Here is a 15,855-nt window from a genome sequence, read left to right as displayed (position 1 = left end):
TTTCATGTAGTTGGCATTAGTTAATCGCCGACACTGATCATAATGAACATACAAACTTTATGGCCTCCTGATTAATGCCATTAATTGCTGGGCTCCTGAAATATCGAGTGACATAGCTATAAGAATGGAAATTAATAATCTTTAGACTGTTACAAACAGACAAATGAGCCTTATTTTTTATTTTTAGCTTCGGATATGTCCAATTTTCAGAATAAATCGTGCAGGGTCTACAAATGACTGTAAAACTTAGTCTGTAATTTTTATATAGCCTAGTACCAGAAGGAAAAATTGCTCAAACATCCTGCACAAATCGTAGGCCTGTGGCATAGTCGAGAGTGAGTTAAATTTAATTGTTAAAGGAGAAAGATTACGTATTAGCTAGTTGTTTTCCAGATTACGTATTAGCTAGTTGTTTTCCAACATTTTGAAATTGTTGAATGTGAACAAAGTGTAAGAATTTTGTTATGTTCGTTTGTGATTAGGCCCATATATAATAGACATTTAAATTTCACCCTTTTAATGGCATTCTATAGTGTGGTGTTCTATATTGTTGTAAATGGCTGCTGTACAGGAGACTAGCTGCACTGTTTTGTACTGTCATATGGTCCTCAGCAGTTGAGACGTTCATATTGTCTTATTCTATTTTGTGGAAACCATGGCTTCAGTTTGTTGAATTCAAATCAAATAATAAATGTTTAGACAGGCCAGTATGAAATAGGAAGGTGCAGCTGCAAAGGCACTGGAGCAGCATTGCTGTCAGACAACATAGATCTCTCTCACATACACACACACACACACACACACACACACACACACACACACACTTCTGAGCTTTCTTTTCATCTTTAATTTGGAAAACTAAAATAATTTGAAATTGTTGCAAACTTCAGAATCATTTTGTAAATGAGTAATCATAGGGTGTTAACTGTCTTGATGATTGAAAATGTGAAAACTCAACCGTGGGAAATGGCATTAATGCCTTAACTTTTTTAACTATGATATTTATTCAGAAAAATTAGGTATCTGACATTTTTTAGTCATGTATAAATTATTTTCTCTAAAACTCCTTTTCTGAATTTTCAAAAAATGCACGAGGTATTATTTGGTCATCATACTTGTGGAAGTTACAGGCCCTAACCAGAGGCAACAATATTTTTCTGGGCAAAATGTGAGAAACCATGAAGTTAAGCCTATCTACACTAAAGCTCAAAAAATCCTTGACACGTAAATGTTTGAAACGTTTGTTGATGTAGAGTAAATGTAATGCAAAATTGGTATTTCACAGCCAAAATAACTGGCAGTGCTGTTATGTTAGTTGGGAAGATGGTTTTAATTTTGTTCAAGCATTTTATAACAAAACTAGATATACAAAGTGATTGTAGGTTTCATGAATTTTTCTATTTCCGATATTTTTCACAAATTTTTACTGTCTTCTGTTTTGATTTTCCTACTTTAGGATTCCATGAATTGGAATTGCCTACAGTGCTTTAGGGTTTGAAATGTAAGGACCAGTGTGTGTGAACGTAAAAAGGCAATCAACTGACTGTTCAGGACTTTTTCTTATTCTCCATGCTTCATCAGTACTACATTATTTTGTTTCCAAAGTAGCCAAATTCCGCCACTTCATCTTTCACCTTGACTTTTAACTCCACTCCTGAACTGTTCTTTTATTTCTGTCATTGCTTCGTCAGTGTACAGGTATCAGAATGGTGCCCCAGTGGAAGATATGACGTTCCGAAAGCTCTTGGTTTGTGGAATCACTGTCAATCCTTATAGAGGATATTTTTGCTCTCCAAGGGAAACGTAAAGTGTAAGTGAAAAAAAGTTCCACGATTCTGCAATTGTATTCGCCAGTCCTTTTTGAAAATCCAATGATCTGTAGGCTGCGTGGCATACTTCATTCTTCTAGTGACCCATAATAAACTGCTGCTTGAAGGGAAGCAAGTTCTTTCACGATCTGTGAAGAAATTCATCTGACTCAAATTCCTTTCCAGTTTTGAGCAATATTAGCTGATATTGTAATTTCAGTAACTGCCAGTCCAGCATTACTGCAGTTTGAAAGGGGGAACTTTTGTAATCATCCACATTGAAACAATTTTGGTAAACAAATTTAGTATTTGTGCTTGTTCTCTTGTCATCTTCCATATGATTGCCATAAGCTTACTGGCTTTCTGTAAGAAAAAAGAAAAAAAAACTACTTTGAATTTTTTGTCAGACCAGTTGGCAAAATTTTGCTCTAAACTTCGTTTAATGCTTTTGTCATTGCTCGCCTTACACCCATAAATTTTTTTTTTTTTTTTTTTAAGCTTCGTTTGGCCCCACTTAAATCGGTGATGAAGCTACTATTGCTTCTCTCGTAGCTGTCAATGATTTCTTGTGAGAAATGCCAAGTTGCAGTATTCCAAGGTCCCATCAGGATGAGCTAAGCCAATCGAAGGATCAGTGAAATGCTATGCCACACCACTTGCAATAAGACCATACTCAGTAAAGCAACATGCTGTTTAAATAATTTTATAGGTTGAAGACAACAGTACCAAGCTTTTGTCCTAAAATATGATTGTTTAGAAATTTGTAAACTCTAGCTGCCCTTTCCTGTTTTGTCCCATTTTGCCTAGTAATGCTCAGAATACAGTCGTGTTTCAGCCTGGTAAAGTGGTGTTCGTAGTTTCCTTGTCATAAGGATGCATGAGAGCCTAATTAAGGATCACACACTCATTTTTGAGCGAGTGCTAACTTGTTTGGTTCCCATGGTCCTCAGTGCTTATATGTATCTGTTAAATTATATGTAAAATATTTTGGACAAGAGTCTAGAACAGTGACACGTGTCATTACTTACATATTTTTAGAACAAGAGTTGGCAGCTTTGGGATCTGATGATAATACAACAGGATATGTCAACAATTTCCAATGAGAGATCAGCAAATATGTGTTTTAAAGCAAATATAGTCAGGAACTGCTCGAAATTCTGACTTCAGTATAACCACAGAATGTCAATATACATAGAAAACCAACAGTTCAGGAGATGCGCGCCGTAACAAACAGTTCTGTCACATCACATAATATACATCTGTGTTACTACTTGAACTGTTAAACAACTGTAGCTACACTTTTTTTTCATTAATGATTGTAAATTAGCTTTTTCTCAAAACATCAAAAGTATTGTCTTCACTAACTCTCAACCAAACTGTCACTGTCCATCCTAACTTAGATCTTAAGCTAATCGACATATTGGTCTGTCAAAGCACTCCTCAATGCAGGGAAGTAGAAAAAAGTATGGTAGCTTTGGTGGTTGCAATGTAAAGCTATTCTTATATATGGGCATATTCATAACTAATTTACAAATAATATTGAATTTGTTTTGACACTCAAATTCATCACCTTTTTGTTCTTACTTCTAATTGATTACCTAAAACTAGCCTTCCACAGACTGTGTGAAACACATGTTGACAATTTATGTACCATATGGAAATATGACAATGTTTAGCACTGCTCCCTGATTTTAATTTCAGCCCTTTTAATTAAATGGTGTGCAGCAGAAAGGTGGCACAAACTGCTGTTAAAGTAGAGTAAATGCAAATCAGTTTAGCCATTGGCTCTTACTCTTTGTATATTACATATTCTCTGCATACTTTTGGTTGGAACAGCAAGCAACACAGTCGGTAAAAAAGTATTTGATTTAGCATATGGTCGCAGTTTGTTTGCACTTCATTCTCTCTCTCTCTCTCTCTCTCTCTCTCTCTCTGTGTGTGTGTGTGTGTGTGTGTGTGTGTGTGTGTGTGTGTGAGAGAGAGACATCGTGCAGCCAGCTACTATTATGCATACCACTATAGTCTTCGACCAGTGGTGTGAGGTGACACAGTGTTTGTGGGAGCCATTACTTGTTGTCGGATGGCAGGCATAAATGTGAATTGGTTATGATGTGCTTGGCACCCATGAGGTGATCTCCTCATATGAGGGTCAGATATAATCAACTGCAATCCTGGCGACGTGTGTTCCTGCCCTCCAACATTGGGCTACTGTCACTTAAGAATGCCTCACAAATCTGGATATTGTGCAGTTCGACAAGCTGGCCAAATGAGACCCACAAACAGGCCCTTTTCAAACTCTTGTCAGGTACTGATAACAGTTTCTCTCATGAGTGTGTGGCACCTGTGTCCTTAACAGTGGTAATTCAGTGTCTAGTTACAAAACTATATACGACCAGCACTAATGCACTCATGTGACTCTTCTACACTCTGCTACAGAGAACATTAGCAATGTAAGGAAAATATAGATTGCTACTTACCGTAAAGAGGACACTTCTAAGTTGCAGACAGGCACACTTAAAACACTTAAACTACTTAACACATTATAGCTTACAGCCACAGCCTTCGTAAGAAAAAGAATGATTTACACACACACACAGATTCATTCACACAAGCAAGCACACGAGCATCATCTCTGGCAGCTTGGACTAGAATTTTTAATTGTGCCTGTCTGCAACTTGTCATCTTTATGGTAATTAGAAATCTGTCTTTTTTTACACTGTTGATACTACAACCCAGAGTTGCTATTGTTTGTTACATACAGTAGCAACTACGTTTATTTGTCATCCACTGATGGTGTATGCATGTACAAAGCTACATTGACAGTCTCTTCCAGACACTTCACTTTTTGTGTAAGGCAGTGTACATCACACTTACTTGGGAAGCAAGCTCGACAACTGTGTGCCAAGATTTAGGGCTTCCTATCTTTTAAGGTTACACTTTATACCATGTGTTTGCTATAATCCCAGAAAACAAATATCTTTGTAAATATTTCTTAAACAATTATTTTAGCCATGTACCGTTATGTTTTATTCATACAATGGCATGATGACTGTACTTGTACTGAAACTGGAATTCAGTAGACAAAATATAAGCACAGCTGTAGACTAAAGCAAATACTTATTTCTGTATGTTATGTATTCTACTGAGCTTGAACTTGTATTCGTACATGGGTTGTCATATTGGATTGGTTTACCTTCATTCTTAGACATATCTTGTACTCCTATCCTTTCTTTATTTTCCAGCTCCGCAAACTTTTGTTTTTATATTCCCAATTGTTCACGAAATTGGGTTCTGATTTTGATCTGTATTGCATTTTATATTTATTGGTCCTGTGGATCATACATTGCGCAGGAATATGGGGATATGGGGCAAATGAAGTAACTGCAATAAATTTTGAACAGAAACTGTTGTGTGGTTTACAGTACGTAATAACATAAGCATAACACATGGGAAAAACAGTCCACAAATTCCCCCCCAAGAGGGTCCACAACTCTCTTGTAGATACATACGTGACGAACACAGGACCCAGAGCTAGTGCAGCTCTTTCCTTTCCGGGCTGTATACCTTCCCTTTCCACATCCCTCCCTGTCTCCCGATCCATCCCCCCCCCCCTCCCCGTCCCCCTGCCTTGCCCCTTCCCTTCCTCTTTCCCCTAAGCTCAGAGACGGAAGCTTATGGCTTAAGACGTGGTTTCTCTTCTTTTCCCTCTATATTGGAAAGTCTCTGTTGTCACTTTGTCCTTCTCTTTTCTTTGATTCTTCCTCTTTACCTTCCTCTCTGCTGCTGCGTTTGAGACATCTTCTCTTCTTTCCTATTCTTTGTTCCTCCCTTTCACTTTCTTTCCTACCTGTGCGTGTCTGAAGACTGACCCACGTGTTCCCATGCGTAGCAAGTGACAGGGTAACACACAATTCCCCGCCCCAGTAGACAAGTAGGGTAAAGGCCAGCCCCAGGGAGGGGTGATTACTGGAGCTGGTACCTTCCGAATGTGCTGATTGGTCCCTCCGTCCATTTCTCAGGAGGTGTGGGCAATTACCTAAGGCAGGAGTGCCTTCGAAGAGGATCCCCACTAGGAAGGAGCGCACCATCGGGGACACTGGTAATCATGGGGAATACTTTCACAATGGTTTCCTCTACTTCTGCTGACAAGAGAAAGTTAGATCAGTCTCAGCCTCAGAAAATTCTTCCGTCAGTGCCAAAGTTCCTAGTTGTTTCTTGGTCTGACAAAGGTCAAGACTTCTCCACAGTCAACCCTGTAATTATTCAGAAAGATGTTGATGCAATTGCAGGTCCTGTCAAGTCTCGTTCCCAGTTGCAAAATGGCACCTTGTTGCTAGAAACAGACAGTGCCCTCCAGGCACAAACATTGCTTCGAACTACACTGCTACACACCTTCTCTGTCCAGGTGGAGGCGCACTGTACGTTAAACTCATCGCGTGGGGTGGTTTATACAAGATCTCTCAACGGATTATCCAATGAGGACATTCAAAATTACCTGTCTGATCAGGGCATAACGGCCGTACATCGCATCGTGAAGAGAGTTGAAAAAGACTTGGTAGCAACCTGTACCCTCTTCTTGATGTTTGACAGAGTTCAACTTCTGTCCAACATTAAAGTGGGGTATGAGATCATTTCAGTTTGCCCTTAAACCTCCAACCCTACGCATTGCTATCGGTGTCAGCCATTTGATCCTACCAGCCAGTCGTGTTCCGATATGGCCAAATGCGTTACATGTGGCAGGGATGCCCATGAGGGTGATCGTTCACCTCCATCCCCTCATGGCATCAACTGTGTGGGCACCCACACTGCTTCCTCTAGAGATTGCCCTGTTTTTAAAGATGAACAAATTATTCAAGAAATCAGAGTGAAGGAAAAGATGTCTACCTTTGCTGCTCGTAAGTTATTCACCAGTAGAATGCCCACTGTGCTCCCAGCGGGTAAATATAACATTATCCTCACCTCTCCTCAACCTACTAAGGAGGTAGCCACGCAGACTTACTTTCTCACCATCAGCGCCATGCTCGTCGGATTGACCAGCCCAAAGATCGCCCTTTCCACCTCCCCACTAGGCCTATCACCTGCTCACTCTAAGGCTCAGGCTTCATCGGCTCCTGCTAAATCAAGGGCCCCAAAATTGGACTCCCAGACATCCAAAAAAAAGCCTACTTGCAAAGATTTTTTACTTGCTCAGACCTCACAGCCATCAACTCCTCCCTCATCTCAACATCCTGCTTCCAAGAAGGCTCATAAGAAACAAAGTTCCTCTCCTTCTCTGCCATGGCGTGTCTCTTCTACAGCGCCACCCAGTGGTAGTCGCCCTCGGCTGTCTTCTGTGTTGCAAAGACACACCGCTGGAGGCCTATCAACCAGCCGATCACTGGGAGCAGGAGCTGCCCCCGAACAACCTATGGATCAGGATCTTGCCTTTGGCTGAATGCCGTTCCACGCTGTCGGCCGCTGGCTCTTGTAGTCGTTGAGTTGATGGCAACTGTGGTGAGGTTTTTCCTTTTTCTGTCCACCCTATGTCAGTTATCTATTGGAATACCCGCAGAATTTGCTCCAATTGGGAAGAATTGTCGATCCTCGTACGATCCTGCTCCCTGGTCATCTTCTGTTTTCAGGAAATAAAGCTACATCCTGATAATCGCTTTGTCCTCCCTCATTTCCATCTGTCCAGTTTGATCTCCCCCCTGTTCATGGTGCATTAGCACATGGGGGGCTTATGATTCTCCTCCATTATACTATCCATTATCACTCAATCCCCTGAACCAGTTCCTTCCAAGCTGTCGCTGTACGTCTTTCCCTTTCTGGATACATCTTCTCTCTTTGTACCATATACAGTCCATTGTCTACACCAATGGCAAGAGCCTATCTCCTTCATCTCCTTGGTCAGCTCCCACCGCCTATTTGCTGGTTGGGGACTTCAAACGCCCACCACACACTTTGGGGATTTCTGTGTCCTTGTCAGAGAGGCTCCCTACTGATTGACCTCTTCCACCAAGTGGATTGTGTTTGCCTCAGCACTGGAAACCTACATTTTTGTCTGCCTCCAAGTCAACCTTCCCTCATTTGGCCCTTTTGGTCGGTACTCTTCAGCCAGTTCGGCACTTTGAGTGGTTCGCTCTTGCTGATACACACTTGAGTGACCATTTTCCATGTGTTCTTGGATTACATTCACAACTGCCATCTATGCACCCTAGACACTGGAAGTTTTCCCAAGCTGATTGGACGTTTTTCTCCTCTCTGGCAACATTTGATGACCGTCAGTTTCCTAGCATCGACAGTCAGGTCACTCGTGTAAATGAAGTTATTTTGTTTGTACTGTGGAATTTTATGCTGTTTTCCAGGCTGTCCATACAGTTGTTGCCATAAGTGGCTACAGTAAATTCTATGCTTGGATTCCCTGAGCTCTCTTCTCAACCTCCAAGCTCTTTATCATGTCCACCCTCTGGTCCACCTGATTCAGGACTGCTTCCACATGCTCCACTTGGGTGCAGTCTCTGTGACATTCATCTCGATCCCAGAGCACGTAAGTATCCATGGAAACGAGGCAGCTGATACAGCGGCAAAGGCTGCAGTTTCTCTTCCTTGTCCCGCTGTTTGCATGGTTCCCTTTGCCGATCTACAGAGCTTTTTATGTCGCCGTGTTGCTCTTTTATGGCACACTCATTGGCCTACACTTCCCGATAATAAATTACAGGGCGTAAAACCACCTCCCAGTACTTGGACCTCTTCTTCTCGGCTTCGTTGTTGGGAGGAGGTAATTGTAACTAGACTCCGGATAGGGCACTGTCTTTTTAGCCATTGACATCTTTTAGGTGGCGATCCATCCTCCCCCGCTTTGTCCCCACTGCTCTCAACCATGGACAGTGAGACACTTTTACTTCAGTGCCCCTATTTTAATCTGCTACTCACCTGTTTATGGCTGTTGCCTGTTCTACCGTCCCTTTTAGCAGACGGCACACGCTCAGCCGATTGCATCCGTGAGTTTATTAGTGTCAGTGAGATGACATCGGTCATTTCAAGCTCTTTTTCGGGGAACCCCCTCCCCCAAATAGCAGTTCCCTTGGATTCCCTTTTGTTTCAAGTTTCCCTCCTTTGAGAGTTTCGATCCCACTGCTGCCAATTTAAAGTTCGGCTTATACCCTTCACTAAACCACAGAATGGGCACTTATGACCGTAGCAGTTTTGTGCCCTAAAACTACACATTTCTTATTTTGGCCTTAATTGTATAAACTATTTAATTTTTTTCACATGTTTATATAGTAGATAAAAAGTCAACAACACTGTAGTAGCAATTCTGCAGCAAGTAGTCACACACTGCAGTTTTGAATTTATGCAAGCTAGATATTGCCATAGTTTTTGTGTAGGTAGCTTGTTGTGCAGTTTTTACAGGGATCGTTTTTGTTTCAGTGTTGCGCATGCAAGTTGCACATGTAAATCTTGATTATTCCTTGGTGTGGTACGAATGAATTATTTTGAAGCAATCTTGCTGTTGTTGTCTATGATTTTTCCTTATAAACATTATTCTTTTCATATAGCAGGGTGTATACGCGGACAAGGGGAAAAAATTCCCGGATTTCCCGGTTATAAATACCCTTTATCGTGGGTGAAAACATACTTTTTTCCTGTTAACTGGCAGTATATTTTCCCTCGGAACTGTAAATCTTATCAGTCCTTTGAATGGTTATGGTTTTATACACGGGAGTGTATTTCAGTTAACATTGTCAAAAGCTTTCTCTAAGACTACAAATGCTAGAAACGTAAGTTTGCCTTTCCTTAATCTATTTTCTAAGATACGTCGTAGGGTCAATATTGCCTCACATGTTCCAACATTTTTACGAATCCAAACTGTTCTTCCCCGAGGTCGGCTTTTACCAGTTTTTCCATTCATCTGTAAAGAATTTGTGTTAGTATTTTGCAGCCGTGGCTTATTAAACTGATAGTTTGGTAATTTTCACATCTGTCAACACCTGCTTTCTTCGGGATTGGAATTATTATATTCTTCTTGAAGTCTGAGGGTATTTCGCCTGTCTCATACATCTTGCTCACTAGATGGTAGAGTGTTGTTAGACCTGGCTCTCCCAGGGCTGTCAGTAGTTCTAGTGGAATGTTGTCTACTCCCGGGGCCTTGTTTCGACTAAGGTCTTACAGTGCTCTGTCAAATTCTTCACGCAGTGTCATATCTCCTATTTCATCTTCATCTACATTCTCTTCCATTTTTATAGTATTGTCCTCAAGAACATCGCCCTTGTATAGACCCTCTATTTACTCCTTCCGCCTTTCTGCTTTCCCTTCTTTGCTTAGAACTGGGTTTCCATCTGAGCTCTTCATATTCATGCAAGTGGTTCTCTTTTCTCCAAAGGTCTCTTTAATTTTCCTATAGGCAGTATCTATCTAACCTCTAGTGATATGCGCCTCTACATCTTTACATTTGTCCTCTAGCCGTCCCTGCTTAGCCATTTTGCATTTCCTGTCGATCTCATTTTTGAGACGTTTGTATTCCTTTTTGCCCACTTCATTTACTGCATTTTTATATTTTCTCCTTTCATCAATTAAATTCAGTATTTCTTGTGTTACCCGAGGACTTCTACTAGTCCTCGTCTTTTTACCTACTTGATCCTCTGCTGCCTTCACTACTTCATCTCTGAGCTACCCATTCTTCTTCTACTGTATGTCTTTCCCCCATTCTTGTCAATTGTTCCCTTATGCTCTCCCTGAAACACTGTGCAACCTCTGGTTTAGTCAGTTTATCCAGGTCCCATCTCCTTAAATTCCCACTTTTTTGCAGTTTCTTCAGTTTTAATCTACAGGTCATAACCAATAGATTGTGGTCAGAGTCCACATCTGCCCCTGGAAATGTCTTAAAATTTAAAACCTGGTTCCTAAATCTCTGTATTACCATTATATAATCTGTCTGATACCGTCTAGTATCTCCAGGCTTCTTCCATCTATACAACCTTCTTTTATGATTCTTGAACCAAGAGTTAGCTATGATTAAGTTATGCTCTGTGCAAAATTCTACCAGACAGCTTCCTCTTTCATTTCTTACCCCCCATCCATATTCACCTACTACCGAATTCGTCACCCATGACTATTATATTTTCGTCTCCCTTCACTATCTGAATAATTTCTTTTATCTCATCATACATTTCATCAATTTCTTCGTCATCTGCAGAGCTAGTTGGCATATAAACTTGGACTACAGTAGTGGGTATAGGCTTCGTGTCTATCTTGGTCACAATAAGGCGTTCACTACGCTGTTTGTAGTAGCTTACCCGCATTCCTATTTTTTCATTCATTATTAAACCTACTGCTGCATTACCTCTATTTGATTTTGTATTTATACCTCTGTCTTCACCTGACCAAAGGTCTTGTTCCTCCTGCCACCGAACTTCGCTAATTCCCACTATATCTAACTTTAACCTATCCATTTCCCTTTTTAAATATTCTAACCTACCTGCCCGATTAAGGGATCTGACATTCCACGCTCTGATCCGTAGAATGCCAGTTTTCTTTCTCCTGATAACAACGTCCCCTTGAATAGTCCCCGCCCGGAGATCCGAATGGGGGACTATTTTACCTCCGGAATATTTTACCCAAGAGGACGCCATCATCATTTAACCCTACAGTAAAGTTGCATGCCCTCGGGAAAAATTATGGCTGTAGTTTCCCCTTGCTTTCAGCTGTTCGCAGTACCAGCACAGCAAGGCCGTTTTGGTTAGTGTTACAAGGCCAGATGAGTCAATCATCCAGACTGTTGCCCCTGTAACTACAGAAAAGGCTGCTGGCCCTCTTCAGGAACCACACGTTTGCCTGGTCTCTGAACAGATACCCCTCCGTTGTGGTTGCACCTATGGTACGGCTATCTGTATCGCTGAGGTACACAAGCCTCCCCCCCCCCCCCCCCCCCCCCCCCATCTGCAAGGTCCATGGTTAATGGGGGAATTTGTGTGATGTCCCCGTTTCTTCTCCTTCCCCATTCTAACAGTCTTGTTATCACTAATTCTGTAACTATTGCTGCCAATGTCAAAGCTTATTCGCAGGTTAACTTCACTAACTCTGCCAGAATCCCTGGTTTAGTTATTCCGCTATTATTCTCCAGTTAGGCGTTGTAACATGTGCGTACAACACCTTTTCTATGCTTCTTCTAGAATAGAACTTCAGGCGGCTGCTAGCCGGGGAATGTACAACTGGCCCTTACTAGTATAGCAATCTGGTAGAAAACTTGTCAAAATTTCATTTTCTTGGATACACCGAGAAGGTAATACGTAATCTTTCTTACCAGTTATTCGTTTATTTTCACTCCTGTAGTCTGACTCTATTGATTTTACTAGTAATTATAACAGCGCTCATCATTCGCAAATCCAAACAACAACACAGTCAGACAGCGGCCTTACTCCGCTCAGCTCGTATGGCTCCTTTTGTCTGCAGGAAAGTTTGTTTCTACATGCGACGAGGATTCTCCTGACAGAGGCATCATGTACACTATGTACACTATGCACGCTTTCACAAATCAACTTAGGATTCATTCAGAAATAAACTTAGAATGTGTTCAAAAATGTTCAAAAACCGACAGGGATGAGTTTCAAAGTCATATGAATAATCGATAGACTAACAAGCGCTGGATGCTAGGCACTTCGTGAAGCAAGGTTTTTTCCTCAAGAATATGAATTATCTCCCCCTCCTAGATCTGGGCCTGCTGCGCATGCATGAATATGGCAGCAGCTTGGGTGCTCCAGTAAAATTTTTCCCAGTAGCATCTAGCAGCTGGCTGCGACTGCTTACACAGGCAAAAGCCACATTTCGGTAGCCAGAAGCAGGAGAAGGTACTACTTAACTGTGCATGCACATGATCCTGCTCGTAACTGCTAAAATGAATCTAATGTAAACAGTTGTGACGTCATGCTCACCAGAGTTAATTTGTTGTTATGAAGCATTACATAGTGTTCCTAAAACCTTTGACACATTTTGCTGTTGGCAGACACTTTTAAGAGTACCGAGTTCTGTTGCTGTAGATGGCACATTTCCTTTGCAATTTAAGTTTTACTTTTGTTTTTTCGCTCATTCATGTTTTATTGCTGCAGTATTATTCTGCATTAACGGGATACAGTAATATCTTTTGTTACGGTATCGGTTCTTACCAGCCAAAATCACAAAAAATTAACTGAAAACAAAAACAATGAAAAATTCCTGGAATTCTAAAAAATTCCCAGTTTTTTTCTGGTTTTCTCCCGGATGAAAAATTTCCCGGGTTTTTCCCGGATCTCCTGTTTGTCCTGGGTTGTATACACCCTGTATAGACATGATAATCAAAGAATATGAAGCTTTTTAAATGAAGGCTTTCGTGAAGATTGAAGTGCTTTGTCTTCAGTGGCTCTTGTAATTCTTTTTTGTGCAGTGAAACAGCTTTTGCTGAGTGGTGAATTTCCCCAGGAAATTCAACGATATCTTTGTAGTATTCTCCTTGGGCATGAATTAACATTATTTGCTGTCTGCTGGGGATCAGACATTATGGATGAGATTTCTTTCAGTTTGATGTTATGGTATTTTTTTCTGTTTAATTCCTGTTTCTTGTCCCATGTGGCTTTCAATTTGTTTGGTGCATTTGTTATGAAGGGACTATTTGCCCTTTTTTACTTTTTTTATGACCTTAGTTAAAATCTGTTTTTAAATTCCGGAGATGTTGTGTGCTGTGTAGGTATTTGATGAAGTAATCTTCTCCACAGCAGATATTTGTATCCCTGTTGTCTCACTTTATTTTTAAATCCCTTCTTGTGACCATTTTTTTAAAATGGAAAGGAAAGTTCAAAATAATAGCCAAAACTATTTAAGAATTTATAGAACTTATCACTTACATTTTTACATTCATAGATCTCTTCCCAAGTTTCTTTACTCATACAGTTAACAAAATGTTCTATGTTCTGGTCATAATACTTCCTAGATGTACTTGTTAGGCATTTTGTTGAACCAAGCTGTTTTCCTAGTAATATATTAATTTCTTGGGCTGTGTGGTCCCCAAAACCTATATTGAAGGTTTGTGTTGGATATTTCAAGGGCACATTCGTAAATATTTGATCAAGGACTGTGGCTGAGCTATTTGTGGTGCGTGTTGGTATTTCTATTGTAGCCTTTAAATCAAAAGTTGCTAAGAGGTTCAGTAAACAGTTTTTTGCTTGGATTCACTTACAAAGCCAATATTGTGAAATCCCTAAATATAATTACTCTTGTTTATTTTGTGAGGTCTTCTGTAATATACACTCCTGGAAATTGAAATAAGAACACCGTGAATTCATTGTCCCAGGAAGGGGAAACTTTATTGACACATTCCTGGGGTCAGATACATCACATGATCACACTGACAGAACCACAGGCACATAGACACAGGCAACAGAGCATGCACAATGTCGGCACTAGTACAGTGTATATCCACCTTTCGCAGCAATGCAGGCTGCTATTCTCCCATGGAGACGATCGTAGAGATGCTGGATGTAGTCCTGTGGAACGGCTTGCCATGCCATTTCCACCTGGCGCCTCAGTTGGACCAGCGTTCGTGCTGGACGTGCAGACCGCGTGAGACGACGCTTCATCCAGTCCCAAACAAGCTCAATGGGGGACAGATCCGGAGATCTTGCTGGCCAGGGTAGTTGACTTACACCTTCTAGAGCACGTTGGGTGGCACGGGATACATGCGGACGTGCATTTTCCTGTTGGAACAGCAAGTTCCCTTGCCGGTCTAGGAATGGTAGAACGATGGGTTCGATGACGGTTTGGATGTACCGTGCACTATTCAGTGTCCCCTCGACGATCACCAGTGGTGTACGGCCAGTGTAGGAGATCGCTCCCCACACCATGATGCCGGGTGTTGGCCCTGTGTGCTTCGGTCGTATGCAGTCCTGATTGTGGCGCTCACCTGCACGGCGCCAAACACGCATACGACCATCATTGGCACCAAGACAGAAGCGACTCTCATCGCTGAAGACGACACGTCTCCATTTGTCCCTCCATTCACGCCTGTAGCGACACCACTGGAGGCGGGCTGCACGATGTTGGGGCGTGAGCGGAAGACGGCCTAACGGTGTGCGGGACCGTAGCCCAGCTTCATGGAGACGGTTACGAATGGTCCTCGCCGATACCCCAGGAGCAACAGTGTCCCTAATTTGCTGGGAAGTGGCGGTGCGGTCCCCTACGGCACTGCGTAGGATCCTACGGTCTTGGCGTGCATCCGTGCGTCGCTGCGGTCCGGTCCCAGGTCGACGGGCACGTGCACCTTCCGCCGACCACTGGCGACAACATCGATGTACTGTGGAGACCTCACGCCCCACGTGTTGAGCAATTCGGCGGTACGTCCACCCGGCCTCCCGCATGCCCACTATACGCCCTCGCTCAAAGTCCGTCAACTGCACATACGGTTCACGTCCACGCTGTCGCGGCATGCTACCAGTGTTAAAGACTGCGATGGAGCTCCGTATGCGACGGCAAACTGGCTGACACTGACGGCGGCGGTGCACAAATGCTGCGCAGCTAGCGCCATTCGACGGCCAACACCGCGGTTCCTGGTGTGTCCGCTGTGCCGTGCGTGTGATCATTGCTTGTACAGCCCTCTCGCAGTGTCCGGAGCAAGTATGGTGGGTCTGACACACCGGTGTCAATGTGTTCTTTTTTCCATTTCCAGGAGTGTATTTTCAAGGTTGCGTAACATGATGTTATTATCTATCACCAGTTTGAGCCCTGTACGGACGAGTTGTATCTGTTTTTTCATCAGTGATTTCACTTCCATTTATGTCTGTCTTTCTGTATAGATAATTTTTCTAAGTAATTTATACATGTAAAATTTATGCCATTTTCAACACAAATGCAACTACCACCACCATGTTTATACAATTTCCTACAAAAATAAGTACCCAGTACAAAATTTAGAATGAATACCAAATGAAGTTTCTCTTTGTCAAGCAATAGTACATTTTGATGAAATACCATCGGGTTTTGAGTGAAAACCCGAGTTCTTTTTTTTAACTTTCACCCCTTCACACAGTATTAGTTTCCC

General features: G+C 41.9%; 1 protein-coding gene across 1 annotated transcript in view; it reads left to right on the top strand.

The window, feature by feature from the left end:
• LOC126470900 (eukaryotic translation initiation factor 1A, X-chromosomal) overlaps positions 1 to 15,855 on the top strand; it is a 35,341-nt gene that overhangs the window by 664 nt on the left and 18,822 nt on the right. The gene's annotated exons all lie outside the window — the stretch shown is intronic.

The sequence above is a fragment of the Schistocerca serialis genome, chromosome 1 (assembly GCF_023864345.2).
Source record: "Schistocerca serialis cubense isolate TAMUIC-IGC-003099 chromosome 1, iqSchSeri2.2, whole genome shotgun sequence".
Lineage (NCBI taxonomy): Eukaryota > Metazoa > Arthropoda > Insecta > Orthoptera > Acrididae > Schistocerca > Schistocerca serialis.
The sequence above is the reverse complement of the archived record's forward strand: the minus strand, read 5'-3'. Positions and strand labels throughout refer to the sequence as shown.